The sequence below is a fragment of the Phoca vitulina genome, unplaced genomic scaffold (genome assembly GCF_004348235.1).
Source record: "Phoca vitulina isolate PV1807 unplaced genomic scaffold, GSC_HSeal_1.0 scaffold18, whole genome shotgun sequence".
In the NCBI taxonomy this organism is placed as follows: domain Eukaryota; kingdom Metazoa; phylum Chordata; class Mammalia; order Carnivora; family Phocidae; genus Phoca; species Phoca vitulina.
The window spans coordinates 11404480-11425559 of NW_022589721.1; the positions used below are offsets into that span (position 1 = coordinate 11404480).

At 36.6% G+C, this 21080-nt stretch overlaps 1 pseudogene; it reads left to right on the forward strand.

Annotated features, from left to right (window-relative positions):
* Window positions 1-849: 849 nt before the first annotated feature.
* LOC116639583 lies at window positions 850-1466 on the forward strand (annotated as a pseudogene).
* Window positions 1467-21080: the final 19614 nt, after the last annotated feature.

Genomic DNA, 21080 nt, shown 5'->3' on the forward strand with positions numbered 1-21080 from the left:
CTGTCCACTTAGTTTTATTTTCCCTAATGTTGCTTTAAATGATCATATATAATTTATATTAATTTATTTTAATACTTATTATTGATTTATATTTATTTAAAATACAAAATGATTTGTATATGTAAATTGGTTTGATAAATATTCAGGTAGTTTTAATATGGAATGGAATTGAATGAGACATAAAATATTTTATTTTTAAAGATTTTACTTATTTACTTGAGAGAGAGAGCACACAAGCAAGGGGAAGGGGCAGAGGCAAAGAGAGAAGCAGACTCCCCGCTGAGCAGGAAGCCCCACATAGGGCTGGATCCCAGGACCCTGGTATCATGACCTGAGCTGAAGGCAGAGGCTAAACGGACAGAGATACCCAGGCACCCCTAAAATATTTTACACAATGAGATGAAAACTATGACATTTAGTTTATAAGCAAACTAGCAGTAACTACTGTTTGATGGCATAGATTAAGCGATATTAACAAACCTCAGCAAATAATTATTGGTGTGAAATCTAGGCACATTGTTTCTCAACGCGTCATCCTGGGAAAAAATATGAATCTGGTGTTTGAACAGAGATTCTGATTCTGCATGTCTTGTGTGGAGCTGTGGTGTCCGCATTCATATCAAGTACTGTGGCTGATTTTTGTGCATTCTACTGGTGAAAATCTAAATACATCTGTGCTGACAATTTAATTCTTCTTCAGTTAAGACCACTGTCATACCAAGTAAAAGAATCCTTATGGTTATCTGCATGAGTTGAGAAAACATTGTTCCTTCCCGGAAGGTCGCCGTGTGAAAGAGGCAGGGGTAACGCGGGTCTCCCCACTGTTTCTGGGGAGCAACGGCGGAGCAGATGAACCCGGCCGGAAAACCAACCCGGGAGTTGGCCAGCTTTTTCGGAGCCGGCGGGGCAGGTTTCTCGCCCGCGGATTTGGCCGGCGTCCCGCTGACTGGTATGAACCCTCTGTCTCCGTATTTAAATGTGGATCCACGATATCTCGTTCAGGTTAGAGATGAGTTTATCTTACCAGTGGAGCTAATAAAACCCGGGCCAGATTTGACCTGGCCGTCTTTACCATCGGCGGATGTTGTATGACAGGGGCTGCATTTGGAGCAATGAACGGTCTACGGCTAGGATTGAAGGAAACCCAGTACATGTCCTGGTCCAAACCAAGAAGCGTACAAATGTTGAACATGGTGACTAGGCAAGGGGCACTTTGGGCTAATACTCTAGGTTCTCCGGCTTTGCTCTATGGTGCATTTGGTGTCATCACTGAGAAAACACGAGGTGCAGAAGATGACCTTAACACGATAGCAGCTAGAACCATGACAGGTATGTTGTATCAATGTCCAGGTGGTCGTCGAGGGGTAGCACGAGGTGGTCTAACAGGACTAACGCTTACCAGCCTCTATGCACTATATAATAACCGGGAGCACGTGAAAGGCTCCTGACTCCAACAGTCGCTCTGAGGATTTTGCCACCTTAGGAGTGGAGGACACTTTAGTAGTCATCCAGATTAATTTATATGTCAGTCTAGAGTTACTCTTTCTTCCTACAATTAGTTTGAAAAATTGGAGATTCCAGTTTGCTGTGGTGAAGATCATGAATGGTTGACCAGGACTGGCATTCCTTCTAGCCAGAGTGGAAGCCAGAACCCTCTGGTGGCTGAGTAATGTGGTTCTCCCCTACCCGCTGAACTGGAAAACTACTTACTCACAGAATCCAGGTCATGATTGTTGTCAGTAAGGTATCCCCACATTTGTTTACTTAATGATCTGAAGCTGTAAGTTGCCTTGTATTCCCAATAAAAGGTGAAAATAGAAGGGAAAAAAAAGAAAAAAGAAAACCTTGTCCCTTAGTACATTTGGAAGAGATAAAATCATGACATTATTTTCAACCTAAAAATACAGAACCCCAAGTTATTGCAAATTTTGTGTTACTAACATGCTCCACTTTCTATTTTATAAAAACTATCTGGTTGTACTGCAATTGGTTTACATTATAGTATCTTATGGCCTTGAACCACAATTACTACTTTTAGAACATAATTTAGCAATATTATTATATTAAAATTCAATATCTTTACAGGTACAATCAATTTAGTATGCATGATTTAATAATTTATATAATTAGAATAACTTCATTTATGTTGTTAGGAGTGCTATCCAGACACTTCGTTATAATATAGTGTATTCAAAGTACTGATTTATGACTTCTGAGTGGTTTGTCCAAATTAATGTGAAATTTGCACTGGGTCATTAATGTTTTTCTCTGTTACTTGGTAACCAAAAAAAAAAAAAAATGTTTTAATATTGCACATCATAAATCATTCACTTTCTAATAATAATAAAAAAAAAACCCTAAACTCTTTGTGGCTCCAAATACAGCAGTTGTGATCTTCATGAGGTTTGAGTGTCAGTGGAGAGAGCTGAACACAAAACAAAGCCAAGGCTAGCCAGGAAAGCAAGCGTGAGTTTTCCAGACAGATTTTTAAGAGGTATTTTGTTTCCCAGAGGAAGAAAAGTGTGTCAGCCGGAAATGGGACGCTTTCAGGGATTAAGAATAAAAAGAAACTAGGCAGAGCACTCCTACAAGAGTGAAAAAGGATAGAGAGTAAATGATTATTAGTAACACAACATAAAGCTCTTTGCTGTTCTATTTTGCTTGGCTCCTCATGCTTCCTATCCAGGAATGTCTCCAGCTGGGCTCTATTTACTAAAATAAAACAGTTGTTCAGCGAAATTATGCCAATACCCTGGGGCGGGGGTGGGATCATTATAACTGTATCTGTCCAGTGCAAGGTACTGTGAGGACTACAATTTATGATTTAATCTTTAGAGTAGTCTCCATAGCCTCATGTGAGATAGAATTTTGACAGCTCAAACCCTCTTTCTCAAAATAATCCAAACAATCCAGGAACCAAAGTTTTCCCTATTATTCCCTTTGAGGTGCAATTATCACAAAGTCCAGTTTTAGTCCTTGATTAAAAAGTGAAATTGAAGGGAAAAAAAGTGAAATTGGATTGTATATCTAACAATCAGGAAATAGAGCTGAAGGAGAAGCTCCTGGGTAGCATGGATCCCACTCATGATATAATGATTAGTCTTATGTGTCAATTTGAAAACGCAATAGTATTGGTTATTTAATTAAACACTAATCTAAGTGTGGCTGTGAAAGAATTTTGTGGATGTGGTTAACATTTGCAATCAGTTAATTTTAAGTTAAGATTACCCTCAATAACACAGGTGGGCCTCAAACAATCAGTCGAAGGCCTTAAAAGCAAAAAGCTGATTTTTTTTCCAGAGAAGAAATGCTGCCACAGTGCAGTCTCAAATACTGGCGGCGTTTCCGATCTCCTGATATGCCCAATAAATCTCAGACTTGCCGACCGCCACAATCATGTGAACCAATTTTTTAAATCTCTCTTTTCTTCTCTCTCTGTGTATGTACGTGTAAATGTATGAGTATACCTATGTGTGCAACAGAGTATTGGTTATGTTTCTCTGGAAAACCAGGACTCATATAAGTAGCTACTTAAAATGTCAAATAATTATATATGGTAACCAGAAAAAAGCAGATGTTCAAAAAAATCACTAAACATCTTCTTTCTTACTTCTATAAGTAAACTAAGCACTATAGATACAAATAACAGCAAAACAGTTATAACGTGGGCAGAAAACCTAGTGTACTACTCTCCACACACACGCACATATGTGTGTGTGTGCTGAGTACACAGCCAAATTGCCTTGTAAAGCTAGACTCTACTTAATGTTAGTGGTCATTGCGAGCTCTCTGAACACACGTTAATGTCTAAGTATTTTGGTCAATATAAGGAATAGAGTTGAGAAGAATCAACAGCTGACACGTTTTGACAGGACTGGAGAGAATGATAGTATTGAAGAGATGATAAGGGAGCCGTAGCTAAGACACACAAATAGGTTTTCCATATATCTTTGACAGTAATGAATGGTACATAATATCAGTTCCAGGTAAGGAATGCTCAGTACATTCAAAAGAATGGAGAAGTCAGAGAAGCATGGAAACATTTGGAATTACTAAGTGTCATAAAAGCAAGATAATAGAATAAAGAACACACAGAGTATATCATCATTGAACTGTTTTATTTTCATTTTCAAAAAGCTATTAGCTTTTACCTTTACATTTAAACAACAATCTTAGTCTTGAAAGGCACCTAGTGAAGTCATGTTTTCTATTATTGTGCCTTCAGATAAGTTTTCACCTAGATAGAATCTCTTTATTTTATTCTGTCTATAAAGAGCAAACGACATTCACATGTTTCTTTGGTTCCTTCTGTCTGTGTTTAATATTCTCATCTTGTCGAGATTATATTTCAGTGGTTTCCATAGTGTAGTCAGTGGATTCCTGTGTGTCTCTGAGATACATTCAGGGATCCATAAGGTTAAAACTGTTTTCCTCACAATACTAAAACGTTATTGCCTTTTTTTCACTGGTTGTACTGATGGTGGAAAATGAATTGGTGAGGAAAAAGCATGAATTGAAATTATGTTACTAAACTACAGTAGTCCTTTTATTTTTTACTTCTACACACTCACATGAAAACACGTTTTACTTAGGAATGTCCTGATAAAGCAGTAAAACATTAATTATACTAAATCTCTCTCCCTGCCTATGTGCTTTTTAAAATTTTTTGTAATGAAATGGAAAGTACATATAAAGTGTTTCCGTCATGTACTAAAATGTAAGAGTTGTCTTGAGGAAAAGCACCTGTGCAATTGAGTTGCTAGCTGAACTAGCTGCTTCTTTTGTAATGGTAAATCATTCTTACTTGAAAGAATGACCAGCAATCAATGGTTATTCAGACTGGGGTATTTGGCAGCCTTTTCTCCCAAAAGAACAAAGTAAGCCTGTCATTTTAAGGAAAGCAACTGACAGAATTTATGGCTAATGATAGAATTTGATCTTTTAAGTGAAAGAGTTTGCCACTCTGAGACTTGCTAATACTTAAATTATTTTCTGGTAAAATGTGTAGTGATATCAACAAAAATAATTTTCCACATTCCATAGTAAAATGTGACAACATTTGGAAGATATGCATAACAATGAACCTTTGCTTTCCAAATGATCAGTGATGATGTAACAAAATCAACCCAGAGTAAATTATGCAGTGAGAGTGCAAGAAAGACCACAGGATTTATTATAAGACTCCCTTGATATGATACACGAGACTCTACTATAACTTGTTGGTATGATATCAAATAAGAAATATTCATACTTATCTGAAAAGGCTATTGATATATTTCTCACTTTCTCAACAATATTCAAGTACCCTGTCAATCTTTTTCCAACAATGTAAGTCTTTTTCAACTACATATTTCTTCATTAACTTCAACCAACACAACATAGAGTCACATATTGAATGTAGACAGAGCTATGACAAGCCAGATATCTTCTAAAAGCTAAACATTAAAGAAATTAAAAAAAAATACGAAACAATTCCAGTGTCTTTACTATTTGTTTCTATTTTCCAAAATAGTTGTATTATAAAAATATTATTTATGTTACCATATCATAGGTTTATTGTGTCACTTTAAATGAATTAAGAAATATATTTAAAATTATTGTTTTAATATTTAATATGGTTAATATAAGTAGAGAGTACCAAAAACAAAACAAAACAAAAAGAGCTCTTCAAAGCAGTAAAAATTAATTGTATTAAAGCTCCACCACTCTGTATATGTCTTTTCAAAATGCTATGTGATGAAATAGCATCTATAAAACACTTCTAATAGCACCTATAAAACACTTCTGTTATATGCTAAGCAATAATTTTGAGGTTCTAATTGGATCCTGACCAATAAGTTTGAAAATATCCCATGACAGATTATTTTTTCAAAGGACATAGATTTGTGCTGGTTTCCATGTTAGTGTCAATATTTATATATAGGAATCCCTTGCTCTCCAAATGCTACCTGGTTAAATTTGCATAAATTCCAAAATCCCTTGCTATCTACATTGTTCCTATTTCTTACCTAAAACTCAAAAGTCATATATATTTGGATGACAAAGTCATCTTTTTTTTTTTTTTAAAGATTTTATTTATTTATTTGACAGAGAGAGACACAGCGAGAGAGGGAACACAAGCAGGGGGAGTGGGAGAGAGAGAAGCAGGCTTCCCGCAGAGCAGGGAGCCCGATGCAGGGCTCGATCCCAGGACCCTGGGATCATGACCTGAGCCAAAGGCAGACACTTAACGACTGAGCCACCCAGGCGCCCCGGATGACAAAGTCATCTTATCTCTCCATACTCAGTCTTCAAATCCTTGCTATCTGATATAAAGAACAAAACAGATTGGTGATTAAAAGTAGTTGTGTCGCGGGGCACCTGGGTGGCTCAGTAGTTAAGCAGCTGCCTTCGGCTCAGGTCATGATCCCAGGGTCCTGGGATCGAGCCCCACGTCGGGCTCCCTGCTCCTCAGGAAGCCTGCTTCTCCCTCTCCCACTCCCCCTGCATGTGTTCCCTCTCTTGCTGCGTCTCTCTCAGTCAGATAAATAAATAAAATCTTTAAAAAAAAAAAAAAAGTAATTGTGTCTTAAAACACTGCATTGCCTATTATCCTTTCACTACTTTAAGATCATGGTCATCTATAGTTTTGTCTGCCCAGGCACTCAAGTTCTCCAAGAATATTGCTTTGCAATTCAGTTCTATTGGGAGGCCTGTTTGGAATGAGTATCTGTGTTCATCCACAAGGATGACCTCCCTTTGGCATTTTTGATGAGGTTTTGGCAGGCACCTGCCGTCAGGTGAATTAGTGAGCCCATCCATTGTTATATTTGGACAAACTTTTCTCAATCGGTTTGATGCCCTTAAACAAAAAAAGCTATTAACTCTAGAGCTGCCAGTTGCAATTTATCACTAAGGGAATTGGAAGTCAAACAAATCAGAGTCAGAAGAGTGAAGCAGATGCTCGTGGAGCAAGAAAAGAAGGAATGAGAAATGGGGGGGAAAAACCTGTTTCTCCTACTTTTTTTTTCTGGTCTTTTTTCTTAAGAGATTGCCTATGTCTTTTTAAGATCTCCAGTAGAAATCACATTGTCATAACAAATTAACCGCAAAATTATCAATTGTACCCTCTGATCTGATTGTTACTTCAAAGTACATCTTCTGCTTAGGGATCCTTGCATAGAGATTACATATAAATGTGTGAGGTAAAAATCCTTTTTGTTAGGACCTCAAGTTTCTCTTTCTTCTGGTTTTCTTGTTTTCTGCTTCCATCCCTGACAATTACTTCTCACAGGTTCCTCTTTGTTCGTGTTCTCATTCTCCAAGGTACTGTCCTTGCCTTTGTTTATTTTTAGCATACATAATTTTCCCTATTGCCTTCCGCTGCACCTATGATTTTAATTTCTACTGTGCACTGGTAATTCCCAAATGTGCATGTCTTACTCGGACTTATCTTCTGAGACAGAGATTCATTTTAATTAACTGCTTACTGAAGATATCCTATTGTTGCCATATAAAGTCAGAGACTTTGCAAACTCAACATTGAATTTGACAGTTTCTCCCCAAGACCAACTCTTTCCCTTCTACCCATTGAGTGGCTTCTCCACCTGCCTATTTACTGAAGAGGAAAACAATTGAAACCCTCCTTGATATTAACAATTTCTCTCTGTAAAACTTCACCTACCCCATACTTTTATTTCCTAACAACTGTTAAATCTGCCTTATAAATATATTCTGGATAACCTTCTCTCCAACTCCACAAATTTTCATTATTTCTCACCTGGACAATCAAAAGGAGACTAGGTGATCCGCCTGAGTTTAGTTTCCTACTTCTCTACTCCAGTTTTTTATATTGCTGCCAAACTGATTCTCCAACCCAATCTGATCCTGTCACCTCCTTGATTATATTTCTCCAGTGACCCTAACATCACCACTACAGACAGATATTTCAATCTAATGTTGTAGTGTCTTAAATAGCTTTTTATTATTATTCAAGTATAATAGCTTTCTTCATTATTCAAGTATAATCTATTATTCAAGTATAATTCAAAATCTTAAAAAAAAAAAAAAAGAAAAAGAAAAGAACACAGGGGCCAAAACCATGGTATGAGGTAGTCCACAGTGTAGCTTACGTGCACATCACCGCATCTCACCCTTCGCAGAGGCGAGGTCAGGTTATGGCCAAACAGTCCAAGTTTGAAACAGCAACCTAAACCAACACCAAGCCATGTTGTTCTATCCAAAAGAAGCCCAAGTATCTTCTGCAATAGAATTTCTGTGTAAGTCAGCTCCAGACCCCGGGACAGTATAGAGTATATAGTATATTCAAGTGTTATGTTAGGTTCAGGTGTATGATATAGTGATTCAACAATTCTATAAATTTCTCAGTGTTCCTCAATATTAATGTCCTCTCACTTCCCTTTCTCTAGTTCATCCATTCCCCCTCACTGACCTCCCCTCTGGCAAGCACAAGTTTGTTCTTTGTATTTGAGTCTGTTTGGGTTTTTTTTTGTTTGTCACTTTTTTTTTTTTCTTTTGTTCGTTTGTTTTGTTTCTTAAATTCCACATATGAGTGAAATCATATAGTATTTGTCTCTCTTGGCTGACTTATTTCACTTAGTATTAAACGCTGTAGGTCCATCCATGTTATTGCAAATGACAGGATTTCATTTTTTTTAATGCTGAGTAATATTCCATTGCAGAAATACCATATCCTGTGGTCTTGATGTTGCAGTCTTCCATCAGAGCAAATCTCCAAAGCTAACTTATCACACGCAGTCCACTGAACTGATCATGAAGAAAGTAAAACAAACAAACAAAAGAACAGCCAGGTGCAGAAAAAGAAAAAGCAAACCATATACAGAAGAGATTATATACCTAGTGCACAGTCTATAGCGTGTATATGCTTACACTGGAAGCTGCATAACATCATAACTGCTAGAAAATACTGCCTAAATAAGTAACGCTGGCCCGAAGTTGTGAGAGTTGTCTTCTTGCTCTGGAATCCGAATTTTGCTAACTGTGACACAAAGCAGCAAACACTGGTGTGATCTGCTTTTGCTGTCAGCCAGACCTCATAACTAATATACCTTATAGACACTGCTGGCTACCTATTGCTCCTTCAAGAAGCCTCCAGTTTAGGAAAACAAAAAGCGAAAAACAAAACAAAACAAAACAAAACAAAAAAAACCCAACACCCTGGCATTCTTAAGATCTGTAAAGAAATCTTAGCATATCTCCATACAAGATACTCCCACCACTGAGCTGCATTGAAAACTCTGCAAGGGAAGGGAGTGTCCATTACCCTATTCCCGACACATACAACAGCACCTGTCATCATGCAGAAGATCAATGTATCTTGTAGAATAAATAAATGAATACATTAATTGAAACAATACATTCCTGAAGGGTGTGAAATATTTCCAAACCACTTTCCATGGCAACTACACTCTTGATCCTTTGTCACAAATACAAGATACACTGAAACAAAGTGTCTCCAACACCAAATTATCCTTTCGTTTTTTTTATTTGTTTGTTTTGTTTTCTGGGAGGGTTTTTTTGGCTTGGGTAGCAGCAGTATACTTTCTGAGATGATATTAAGTTTCTAGTATTGTGAAAGCAAATTTATCAGATGCAGAACATTTCAAGAAACTATGGTAATCTAACTATATACAGACATAAAACTTAAGAGAACACAGAGAAAGAACTACAGAAGAAATGAAGCTTAAGAACAGTGGTCCTTAGAGAGTTCTTTTATTGTTTATTTATTTGTTTGCTCATTGTTTGGTTTTAAATCACAGACTTTTAAAATGAGACTTTCACCCAGGAAAACTCTGAGTCATTAGGCCAGTGGTGGAACTCCAGAGTAGGTATTTTTTAAAAATGATAGATCTGAAGTGCAATGAATTTGGGGCAGTATTACTTTCTAAAAACATTTTTAACTAAAACAAAAAAATACATTTATAAATTTATTTCCCTTACAAATATTGCATCTCTAAAATTTATCAATTTTCCTATAATGCAGTATCACCTTTAACATGCCACTAGAGAATAAATGGTTATTGCTTTAATCATGCAAGTCCTTATTAGGCTTTGTGATGGTAATGTCAAATACCATTTTTGCCAGGTTATTCCACCAGTTTGCTCTTCTGTTGTTGACATATTTCTTCCGCATTCCAAAGGGCTATGATTTCTTCATTGTAACTTGCATGGCCACTCTGGATCCTGCTAAGAAACTGTGTGATTTTTTTTTCCATTTGAATGATCTGGTCTTAACATCCCATACTATATAATTTTATAACCAACTTAGATCTTACTGAATTACTATTCTGCGTCCTTACTTTACGTTTTAGAGCAAAAAAAAAAAAAAAAAGACTGGCAAAAGATTTTTTAGACATGACTAAAATATTCCAAAGTATCTCAAAGATGAAAACACATTTTCTTTATTGATACCTGTCCCTTATTTTTCCTGGTGAAGCATCTAGGCATTTTCTTCAGGATGAACCATTAAATGTTAAATCCAGAAAACAAAATTTTAAATATTTTTGGAGAACTGTTCATGTAAATTGTAGTTAGGTATTTTAAAAAGAATTTGCAGCCTTCTTACTTCAATGGCACTGTCTACTTACCTTCAGATTGATTGATTTCCCCGAATAAGATAAAATATTTCAGAATACTACGAATTTGCTTGGGATTCACTTTTACATTTTGATCTGAATTTAATTAGTGAAACTGGCCATGATGAATCTGCTATCTTGTGTGCTATTTCTTTTCCCTCTGCAAGGTGAACTTTTCCTCAGCACTTAGCACAATGCAGTGTCTAAGTAGGAAAACTGTCAGGAGCTTCATGACTTAGCATTATTTCAACCTTGTGACTGGAGGTATTCTCATCATATGTCATGTACAAAGTTCTTTCTGTTTTGTTTGTTTCCTTCAGTTGTGAGAATATTAGATCTTTTTCAGGCATTTACTGCCTCCGTTGCTTAATAAGAAAAAATGCAGAGAGATAATGCTACATATGATTCCTCAATATATTCGTAAGTCTTCAGCCCATCTCCAATGCAAAAACTCTAGACATGTTGAGCTAATTCATTTACTCCCATATCAGCTTGAAAATACCTTTTTATTCATCTGACATAGGCCTACGTTCAACATAGGCCTTCTCTTCATGCCCACACCTCATTCTTGCTGATCAAAAGAGGTAAGCAAAGATCCATTCAAACAAATAGTTTCTTCCTTGGGTCTGGGAGAACAGACTAACATTTCATTTACTATGCCTTTTTGTAAGCATTGCATATGTATTTAAATATTTTCTCCATGAATAAATCTAATTCCTTTGCCCCCTAGAATACTATCTACTAACTCAACCCTATAGTCCTGGATTCATCCCCACATCCTCAGTTCTCCAGAAAGTGATCAAGTAGAAGAGGCATTAAAATGAAATCTTAAACCTTAAATTAATGTATGTCATAAGAATTTTATACTTGCTATTCCATCGGTTGTAGGAAAAGGCAATTAGCTGAATCTTAACCTCTAATCTAGGAATGAAGGGACCAAAGTGATTGCCGTATCTGTCATGTTGCCTCCTCCATTTTTGGGTGAATCCTATTTCCTAAGACAAACCTTAATAAAATAATACACCAAAGTGAAAATAATTTCAACATGTGAATTACCATGACTGCAAAACATAACAATCTGGAACCTGTACAGAGACATTTGAACTGTCCAGATGAGATTGGTATGTGTTCAATAATGTGTATATTTGAGTCCTGGAACCAAGACTGAATATAATAGAGGTAGTTTGGTTCCTTAAATATTTCCTTCTAATACTTCTACCATTTGCCATTTTCATCAGTTTGTGAAATTGCCCTAGGTGAAAAACATTCTTCCTGTACAATCAGTTTTTCCTCTGAGTTAAGGAACTCATTCTTTATATAAATCATTCCTGGCTCCTAATTACAGGATCCAAACATGTGAAGCACTTCTATTCTCCCAGTAATGACATATTTTTTTTTAAAGATTTTATTTATTTATTTGACAGAGAGAGACACAGCAAGAGAGAGAACACAAGCAGGAGGAGTGGGAGAGGGAGAAGCACGCTTCCTGCAGAGCAGGGAGCCCAATACGGGGCTCGATCCCAGGACCCCGGGATCATGACCTGAGCCGAAGGCAGATGCTTAATGACTGAGCCACCCAGGCGCCCCAATGACAGATATTTTATCCAGTATTACCTGCATTTAAATGCCATTATAGTATAATTTTCTCTAATGGTCTGTAACAGTGACTCCAAACAAGGGCTCCATTCATTTTAAAAAGAAATCACAATCTATGTAATAATAAAAACTTCACATATTCATGTAATTTATTATCACTCTACATAGTAACATCTTGTACACAGAGTAACTTATTTTGGACCAAAAACTTAGCATTCAAGACCCTGAACTGTTTATGCTATGTTTGTGGAGTTTTGCTCCAAGAAAATAGTCCTTGCATGTAAATGGCTCTGAGGCATGACTTCCTAAGTGATGTGTCTAGTTAAGCTAGGATCTACATCTTCAAGCATTTTGCTTATTCCCCATAAACACCGTTTGGGATTTTCTTTTAATTTTCCTTTTTTTCTGCTAATACAGATAACCCTATTTGCAAAACAACATTTAAAAAATGGCCTGAAGTTGTGTTGTCCAGTGCACAGCAGTGGTGTTGGAAAGGAAATAAAGGGAAGACAGACAGGAAAACCTTCCCAGTCACTCATGGTCATTCCTCCCCAAATACAACTCCTCAATGTAAGTTTCTTTCTTTCTTCTTTCTTTTCTCTCTTTCTTTCTTTTCTCTCTTTCTTTCTTTCTTTCTTTCTTTCTTTCTTTCTTCTTTCTTTCTTTCTTTCTTTCTTTCTTTCTTTCTTTCTTTCTTTCTTTCTTTTTTTCTTTTTCTTTCTTTCTTCTTTCTTTCTTTTTCTTTCCTTCCTCTTTCTTTTTTTCAAGATAGAGTGCACATGAGTGGGGGGAGGGGCAGAGGGAGAGGGAGAGAGAGAATCTTAAGCAAGCTCCATACCCAGCACAGAGGCCACTGGGGGCTTGACCTCAGGACCCTGAGATCATGATCTGAGCCAAAATCAAGAGTTGGATGCTTAACTGACTAAGCCACCCAGGCTCCCCTCAAAGTAAATGTTTAAGTCTCCTTGACTGTGTTTACTATTTTACTTCTATCTACACACCTGACTCAAGAAAATATCCCTAGTCAAACATAACAAGGAAAATAAAAGAGGTACAGGTTGACCAATCCTTTGGATTCTCAAGATTAAGACTTAAAAAAAGAAAGATGTTAAACAGTGAACTATGGCTAAAGATTTGTCCTGACTACATTCTGTATTCAGAGACTTTATTAAGTAATAACAATTTTCCTCCACTTAAAATAAGTTTTTCTATGTTGCCAGAAATTTTGCCATAATTTAAAGTACTCCTTTATCATCCTAAACTAACAATTTATAGAAGAACTTTTAAAGCAAAGACTTTGCAACTGAAGAGTTGAGTGCATTTCCTTCATGTTGGCAATCCAAAACATTTTAATCTATATCTAACATTAACGTAGAAATGTACAATTTTCCTAAGATTATTATCATGAAAAAAGCTATTCCATTGTTCAGTTTGTTACCCTCCTCACTCCTTTCTTATCCCTCTACATCCATACTAATCAATAAGACATTATTCACCACTACCTGATTGGAGAAAATTTCCCAGTTCTGGCAAACATAAGTTCATGAAATCCCTAGAGATAAGGAGAAAAGACAAAACCTCTCACAGAGAATGAATTGTCAGTTGCTCTTATAAATTCAAAGTTGAAGAAAGAAACACTTGTAATCATCTAACAATTGTGTATCAGGGAAGAAACTGTTTCCTAAGAATCACATACCACTCAACCCTCTTGAGATATTATTCTTCATCCTGAAATACTTTCAAGGAGATCAAAATACAATGTGACCTTTACCAGAATGCCCACATTTTAAAATACTGTATCTATTCCTGATTCCTTTTCCTGCAGATCAGTCTTTTCTAGCAGCTGCTAGATTGCAGCAGTCCCTTTGTTTGACATCATTTTTCCACATGGTAATTTATTATCTCAGAATTTAAACTTACATTTGACTAAATCCTAAATCAGATGCTAACCAATTCCTGGGGGATATTATGCATGTCACCTATAAACCATTCTTTAAAGTACAGTGATTGCGCAGTATCACCAAAGATTAGGCACATTGCCAAATTACTATCATTTAAAAAAAAATCTAGAGTTGTTGCATTGAATACAGTGATTATAAGCAAGATGTATATATAAAATACTAGACAATTTATAGTAATAATCAAGAACCACTTGGGATTAAAGCAATTCTTTCCCAAAAGAAAGTCTCAGAGAAACTTTTTTTTAAGATTTTATTTGTTTTTATTTTTAGAGAGAGGGAGAGTGAGTAGGGGGGAGAGGCAGAGGGAGAGAGAGAGAATCTCCAGCAGATTCCATGCTGAGCACAGAGCCTGATGTGGGGTTCGCTCTCAGGACCCAACTGAACCACCCAGGTTCCCCTCCGGGAAACTTTTAAGAATCAACCCTTAGCTCCCTGCTTTACAGAGAAGTAAATTGTATTACTCTTATTTACACAGTAGGTTTTGGAATCTCAATACTATGGAAATGCACAAGAGCTGTTTTTTACTTATACCACACTTAGGTGGTGGCCCAGATCCACCTAGACCATCACTCTTTCGCCTTTTTATCTGAGCATAGAATACCCACACCACATCCTGCATAATCTCTAGAATGGCATAGCAATGCAGTTACTTGCCAAATTACTGATTTCCAAGGACAATGAATCAGATGCTCTCCTTGCATCTGTAAAACGTGGAATGCTGTTTGAACCATGTATCAGTGGAAATGCTGTCTAGAAAACTGTATCTGAAAATGTAAAGGAGATAATCAAAATATTTCATGAGCAAAGCTTACTTTGCTACTTCCTCTGTATTAAATCTCTTTTGTAAAATAACAGAGATTTGGAACGTATGTATGTCCATTTTATATCTTATCAAGAGAAATAGTCAAACTTTCTGTTTAAGAGTTAGAACAGCCAGATTATTTTGTATTTAGTCTTCATTTCCATATTTACTTTTGATTCCTGCCTCTCCCTTACCCTAGTGTTATGCTTTCTTCCCTGTCTCAGTGTGAATTGGTATTAGAGAGAAAAGTTTTGGGGAGTGAAATGAACTTGAAAGCCTTTCTTCACATATTTGCAATCCAGGCTAAAATTTTTTTTGGGGGGGGGGGTTAAGAGAAAACTTATTTTTTTCTCTCAAAAGACTAGAAAAAGCAAAATAAAAATTTACCCCATGTCAAACTGCATTTGAGTTTCATAATATCAGCAGTAATATAAAAATGAAGTCTGTCCATTGTTCTAGTTTTTCTTATTTGCCTCATATTTACCGTCTCCTGCAACAACTGTTGGAACTTCTTAGTAAATGTGCAAGTTGTAAAGGTTTTACTATTTCCCATACCTCTGGAATGTAAAAGTTAGATTTTAAATATTCAATGCTTGAAATGCCAAAACGTGTTGCTGGAAGAGGATATATAATCTCTTTTGCTGGAGATCTTAAAAACAGAACAGACACCTCTCCGCCTGTGTTAGTTTAAATGTAGCTGTGCCTAGAGGCAAGGGAAGACAGTAACTGACCTCTGGAGATACTTTTAAGCTCTATGATTTATGAAATGGGTGTGCAGGATTTCAGAGTAGTGTGGACCTTCACACCTTCAGTTAGAAATTTATGAAAATTGCCTAACTTATATAGTACATTTAAGGAATGTACTCTAATGAATTGTAAAAGCCTTAGTCTCAATTTGTTAACTTGATTTAATAATCAAATAATAATCATTGAATATCATAATTATTTGTGATCAGATGAAGAAGGTCCCCACAAAAGATATGCAAACAAATCCCTGGAATCTGTGATTGTTCATCTTATTTAGAAAAAGGGTCTTTGTGGATGTGATTAAGGATTTTGAAATGAAGACATAATCATGGATTATCAGGGTGGGCTCTAAATACAGTGACAAATGTCCTTATAATAGGCAGAGGGAGACTGGAGATAGAAAGAAGAGGGGCAGAAGGCAGTATGAAGACCAAGGCAGAGACTGGAGTGATGCAGCCAAATGCCAAGGAAGACCCAAGAATACTGCACCAACCAGAAGCTGGAAGAGGCCAAGATTGGATTCTCCTCTATCCCCGCAGAGAGTGTGAGGCCCTGACAGATCTAGGACATCTAGCCTGGAGAATTGTGAGAATAAATTTCTGTTGGCTTAAGCCACTAAGGTTGTGGTAATGTGTTACAAAAGCCACAGGAAACTAATATATCATGCTTTCGTAAAATGTTAAATCTGAATCTCAGTTAATATGAGATAATCACATTAAGTCATTTGCGTTTACATAAATTTTATTATGTTTGTCTTATTACTTATATTTAAAGGATCTACTTAACACTCTTTTATAGATAAAATGTGTGTATATATATGTATATGTATAAACTTTATCATACTTATCCACATATCTCAGAATTACAGTTTTTATATGTGCATGGGACTACATCTGGGTTCTTAATCTGTTCCTACAGCTAATTCAACTATTTTAACACCAGTATTGTGGAGGCCTAAATAACATTGCTTTATAATAATTCTTGACAGTTGATAGAATATGTCCTATAAGCTTATTAGTCTGTTTCAAGAGTATCTTTGCTTTAATTGGCCTTCTGCTGACCCAGAAATTTTAGATAAAGTAACCAAATTTTATCCACTGCTGTGAGGATTTTTGGAGGTTTCTCATCATTACATTGTATCTTTCCATCAATTTTTGGACTATTGACAGTGTTGTCCTGTAAAACACTCTTCTCTGTGGCTTTGGTATATATTTCTAATTATTTAACATCTAAAAAAATGTTTTCAATAAATTTTGAATTGTTCATCTGAGATTAATCCAATTATATCATGATATATTCTTTATACTTTACTGAGATCTGCTAATATTTTGCTTAAGATTTTATGTATTTAGGAATGAGATTGGCCTACAATTTTTTTCTCATATTTTTTTTCTAGTTTTGATATCAAGGATAAGTATTATGATGTAAATATGAATTGTGATTTGATTAGGTTTCTATTTTTCCTGAAAGAGTTTAAGTAAGTTTGAAATATTTTGTTTTTGTTTTTAATTTAGGTAGAATTCTTCTGATAGAAAATACCTGGCCTGATGTTTATAAGAATTATTTCTTTATATGGTATTAAGACATTGTTCAAATTACAATAAATAAAAAGCAGGCAGCAAAAAACAAACAAACAAAAAAGCAGAAATCATTTAGCTAGCAAACAGAAAAAATAATTAAGGAATTCACACTAATTCTTACCAAGAAAACAAAGGTGTACCATCACATATGAAGAAAATGTTTTTTAAGAAAATAGTGATTTCTTACAATTGTTAAATTCCCAATTAAATAAATAATCTTCTAGGAAAATGTATGTTTCGTAATTTGAGTCAAGTAGAAAACAGGAGTAGAAAAATAACCTGAGAAAAGACCTGGGATATTATTTATAATGCCAGCATTTGGTATCACTAAATTCAGAGCAGGAAATATAGAGCTTAGCCTCATCAGGAACTGGAACAAAAAAACCATGAAGCTCAAAAGCTCTCAGAGATTGTCCACTATTCTCTCCATTTCTCCAGTGCCACAGACTCTTTCATTTCTCTTTTCTCTGAACACAAGCTTCACGCTTTTCTGTCTATAGTCACACTGTTCAGTACAATAGTCTTTAGTATGTGGTTATTTATTTCAATTTGAATTAATTAAAATGAAACGTAATTAGATATTCAATTCCTCCGTTACACTAGTCACATTTCAAATAATCAAGAGCCACGTGTGGATAGCAGCTATCATACTAGACAATGAAGATGTAGCACATTTTGAATATGTTACATATGTAACACTCCATCATCTACTTCATGAATGTATCCAAAAGTGGCTGCTCAAACCAAACTTTTTTTTTTTTTAAGATTTTATTTATTTATTTGACAGAGAGAGACACAGTAAGAGAGGGAACACAAGCAGGGGAAGTGGGAGAGGGAGAAGCAGGCTTCCCGCCGAGCAGGGAGCCCGATGCGGGGCTCGATCCCAGGACTCTGGGATCATGACCTGAGCTGAAGGCAGAGATACTTAACGACTGAGCCACCCAGGTGCCCCTCAAACCAAACTTTATAGCAGTTCCTAGTTATAGGTACTAATGGAGACTGAATTGTATGGTTTTCCAATTCTAAATTGCTGAGGAAGGTAATTTGATGGCTCCAGCTGGGTCTAGTAGCTGAATTTTATCTAATCAATTGAAGCAAAGGAACAGGTAGATTATATAATATAAATATAACCAGGATATGATCCTTCATTGGGAACAATCTCAGAAAGAAACAGCTCAATGCATATTGCAAAAGCTAATTAAAAAAGAGTAAATATTAATGACCCATAAATTTATTTAATGTTTAAAGAAATGTAAATTAACTGCTAGATTTAACTAACAATATAACTGCCAAATTGCTAGTTTTGTTTTATGTTTTGTTTTTTATAGAAGATCCAGTATTGGTAGGGTTGGGCCAAATGAACTCTCATAATTTTCTAAATGCACTGTAATTTAATATGATATTGTTGCAGTGCAACTTTGTAATATTTGCCAAAAGCATTTTAAATGGTTGTATAAAGAGAACCAGGAATTTACAAAAAAGCAATATTCAGAGAAGCATAAAAATGTTTATATAATCAAAACCTCTAAGTTTTCAGTTCTAACAGCTAAAAATGAAAACAAATATAATGCTTATATCAATCAAAGTCTAGGCTGAATCCATAATATTCTGGCAGAGAATGGGTGCCCAATTAATATTGCTTATAATGGTTAACATTTTTTTGCTATTATTATTTATGAAATGTTGATAATGCATTTCAAATAAGATTATAGAAGTATACCTAAAAATAGGGGAAAAAATGGCTGGATGGGAATAATATTTATCTCTGGGAACTGATACCATGAGACATTTTTTATTGTGCCTTCATATATATGTTAGGTAGAAGATAGATGTAAGCAGTGGAAGGAACCCCTAAGGAGCATTCATCCCTTGACCTGAAAGATTTTAGAGTCCCCAGTTCTTGACGGGGGGAGATAGAGTAGGCGGTTAGACAGGAGCTGAAGGCAAGGATGGTGATAAATAGGTTACACATTAGAAGCCCAGGGACAGGACATCCTGACCTTGTGGCTTCCGAGACCCTGGGGCTAACAGACCAAGAGCCACAGGTGCAGAGCATGCGCTCTCCTCCTGCACCTGTGACCCAGGGTAACCCCTGGATTCATCATGATGCATCCACAGCGCAGTTACAGCCACCCTCCCCACCCCCGCATGGGGGAAAGCCTGCCATGACCAGTCTGGTACAAAACTTGTAGGGTCAAAAACTCCTCCTCCCAACCTGTGGGAGGAGTCCCCCGAAGATTGGAAGCAGCCTCCATTAGAGACCACCCTACTGGACATCACAGCTCCTCCCAGCCCAGAAAGACCAAATAAAAATCCAATTCCGAAACAACCAAGGGGCAGGTTCCAGCTCAGGGAACCCGCCGGCTCGCCCCTAGAGAGTGTACTGATGGCTTTAATCATACTATTTTCTGCTCTCCCTTGGGGCCCGGATCTCTAATTCTTTATTGCATCCGTGACAAGAGCTGGACCACAGTGCTTTTCGCGCTGACATATACATCCTCATTTTATTTCAAGTTTTTACAGAGAACTTGTGCTGTTTTTATAGTAATAACTTAAAATCAATGCTATTTAAACATCTGATATTTTTAGATTTGTGGTCTAAAATGATAACATTCTTGCTCACCTGATAAAGTCCCTTTGATTTTCTCATTTTAAAAAGTCATGAATGTTCATAATTCCAGGAAATTTTTCATCATAGGAAACAAAATATACCCTTTAAACAAAAAAGAAGAACTTTCCTACAAGTGCATGTCTAATAAAACTGACCGAAGCAGAATACAATGATCTCTTAACACTTTGTTTTCTGAAACGGAATGCATGACCAATTTGAGCCTATTTTGTTGACCTCTAAAACACAAAAGAACTAGCTATTTTACTGGAAAAATGAGTTTATTCAGGAACAGCAGAGAATCACAATTCGGGAAGAGTGAGCTACGGTGAACCATAGGCAAGCCTGGGGAACAGAGGAGAGGGAATTGCTTTTATACAGGCAAAAAGGAAGCTGGAGGGGTTGCTGCAGCTTCTTACTGGCTGGGTGTGACAGTGTCTCATTGGCTGGGCTCCTGCTGGGCAAGGAGAAGTTGTTTCTTCCTACGACTGAGGTGTGTACTTCTTCCAGTTGGGGAATTTGAGATACGCTTCTTAGGGTGGGTGGTAGTGCATGAGAGCTCCCCCTTCAGGGATGCCCAACTCCAGTTTTTTCCAACTCCATTTTTAATGAGGTTTCCTTTATTTTCACAATTAGTTTGTAAGAGCTGCTGTTACAAAGTACCACTAAATTGGGTGGCTTAACCCACAGGAATGTATTATCCCACAGCTCTGCAGGCTGGAAGTCCAAGGTCAAGGTATCAGTGGGCTGGTATCAAAAGCTGTGAGGGAGAATCTGTTCCATGACTCTCTCCTATTTTTTGGTTGTTTGTGGACAATCTTTGGCATTTCTTGGCAAAGGGTGCATCACCCTGGTCTGCCTTCAACTTCACGTGATGGTCTCTGTGTCCAAATTTCCCCTTTTTATAAGGCATATTCGTATTGGATTAGGGCTGCCCTAATGACCTCAGCTGAACTTTGTCAACTGCAAATACTCTATTTCCAAATAAAGTTACATTTATAGGCACTGATGGCTAGAATTCAGCATATTTTTGAAAGACAAAATTCAACCCACAACAGGAAGTAAATCAGAAGAAATAGCCCACTGGGGTGCCTGGGTGGCTCAGTCCTTAAGCATCTGCCTTCGGCTCAGGTCATGATCTCAGGGTCCTGGGATGGAGCCCCATATCGGGCTCCCTGCTTGGCGGGAAGC